General features: G+C 34.8%; 1 long non-coding RNA gene across 1 annotated transcript; it reads left to right on the top strand.

Annotated features, from left to right (window-relative positions):
- Window positions 1-1,320: 1,320 nt before the first annotated feature.
- Window positions 1,321-2,166, top strand: LOC149208043 (uncharacterized). The gene is made up of 3 exons (XR_016252062.1): window positions 1,321-1,523; window positions 1,791-1,842; window positions 2,023-2,166. It is a non-coding gene; the product is annotated as an uncharacterized LOC149208043 (long non-coding RNA).
- Window positions 2,167-2,382: the final 216 nt, after the last annotated feature.

The raw sequence follows: 2,382 nt of genomic DNA on the forward strand, positions 1-2,382 counted from the left end.
GACAGAGTAGGTCCTCCAGACCTCGACACCTGGCAGTGGACAATCTGCACTTTTCGCCGGCTCTTCATCGGGCCAAGAGACTTTGTTGAGTTTCATGAGTGTTAATCATTCAAGGCAAGATGTTGATTTACTTCATGCATTGTATCTTTTTTAGGAGACCATTTGGTTCTCCCAAACAAGATGTTGATTGACTTCATGCATTGTATCTTTTTTTAGGAGACCATTTGATTCTCCCACTTTGTATAGACATCAATAATCAAACTTACTTTGTGGTGATTAGTTAAACATAATATAATTATCTTATCTTTAAATATCTCACAAACCGATAATAAACTATAGTCTAAAAAGTAAACCCTACGATAAAATTGTTGTGAATCTTTGCTAGAATAAAAAAAGACTTCGGTCAAAGCAAATTACTCAAAATGGGACTTCCGTCAAAGCAAATTACTCAAATTCTTCCTGCGTGTTCTTATTAGCCAAAAATAAAGCCCTACTCTTTGCACAAATTGTACTAGAAAACAAATCTACTAGTGTCACATAAGCGGTGACCGTATAAACACATTGAAATAGTACTTTATTTGAAAATAGACTCTTCTTCCGTTTTCCCTAAAATCCTATGGCTTCTTTATGGTTAAAAATGTTTAAAGATTTTCAAAATACTCGTGAATTTATCAAATAGTTGAGAGTTAAGTAGTTTTTATATACCAGGTTTTTTTTTAGATTTTTAGTTAAAATTTGGTTAAAAAATTTGTGGTGAAATTTTAATTTGTGCTATTTAAATTTATTTTTTCACAACTTAACACTCTAAAAAACCTTAAAACTATTTTAAATGTGAAAAATTCACAAATCAAATTTATGATTCAAATAAATCTCTATAAAAAAATTACATCAAAAATAAACCAAAAACTTTTTAAAAAATGTCACATATAGACAACTCCAAATAGTTCTATTCATAGGGCACAAAAACTGAAAAATAAATTTGTGTAAATTAATTTAAAATCACTTTACCACTCAAGGATATCTAAAATTGTTCAAAATGGCATCAAACAAACAACCCGGACAAAAGTGTGTTGGGTAGAATCCAAATCCATTTACTCCACGATTTTGAACTCTTGTTGTAAAGACATTTCTAAATAAAGTATTTACCCAAATACAAACAAACAAAAAACAAATTTCAAATTTACCACTATGAAATCAATACGACTTGCTTAAATACGGTTTGATATAACATTATTAAGATCTGCTTTATGGTATCTGGTAGGTAAATCTCGAGGTATTTGGACACTTGGCACCTCGTGTGATGTGCGATAGATGTGTGATAGTTCCTAGTGAATTCAAGGGTCCGCAACAACAAGGGTTTGTTCTGGTAACCAACTTCCATGCTCTGCGGTCGAAGTCATTTGGGTTTTCCGCTTTCAGGTTTGGTTGTTCTGTAACAAGATGAATTTTTCTCCATGGTGATAAGAGTTTTTGTTTACCAAAACCTCGCTCTTCTGTAGGCTGCTACACGCACCATCCCTTGGGTAAGTTATGCATTATCTTTCTCAAGATTAACGTCTCCTTCCTCGATGTTTTTCCAAAAGTGCAAGTATGAGTACCCAAATTGTTTATTGGACTGTGCCGGTGGTTCTTGCTAACGTCGGCTCCTCATCCTTGGATGGAGACGACTTTGGAAGTAGATGTTCTTTCCCGGGTATTGATTGTGATTACTATCAGAACATCGGGTTTTGTCTTTTCGCCAGAGGGAAAAAAACTGTGAATCTGACCCCAGATCTTGTTTAACTATGCAGATGAGTATTACAGCTCTAGGGCCACTATTACAGCTCTAGGGCCACATCACAGGTATTCTAAGGTTAATCATTCTGGTTTCTTTTAACATTCAGAAATAATAATCAATGAAGTTCCTCCTAACCTGGTTTCCTATTCTGGTTGCAGGTACATGTTCTCCCAAAACCTTCTCTCTTGACAATTTGGGCCTCTGGAGCATTGTTTTCTTATTTTCTTTTCTTTTCTGCCATTTAGGTCGGTTATTGCTAAACCCTCAAGGGATTTTACCAATAGACAAGCCACTCCGGTTGCTTATCGACTTAGCATGTGGCTAGTTGTAGCATTGCCACATATTTCTAGTTATTTTGTTTGATAGCTTCCTCAACTGGGAGCCAAATGGGTGACCCAATTTCTTTTTGATATGAAACATTAAACAACGTATTGTTGGTGTAATTATTGAAGTTCTTTTGTAAATAGAATGCTACAACTATATATTTATATCAGTTCTTAAATGGCTATTTTCCGACATTCCTTATGGGAATAGGTCGCAGCTAGCATTGATGATTGCTCTTTTAATTCCTGGGACCGGTTTGATCTGCCCAGGTTCTAAAGTTG

Source organism: Pinus tabuliformis, chromosome 1_2 (assembly GCF_031772625.1).
Source record: "Pinus tabuliformis cultivar Carrire ecotype Pingquan chromosome 1_2, CPIR1, whole genome shotgun sequence".
In the NCBI taxonomy this organism is placed as follows: domain Eukaryota; kingdom Viridiplantae; phylum Streptophyta; class Pinopsida; order Pinales; family Pinaceae; genus Pinus; species Pinus tabuliformis.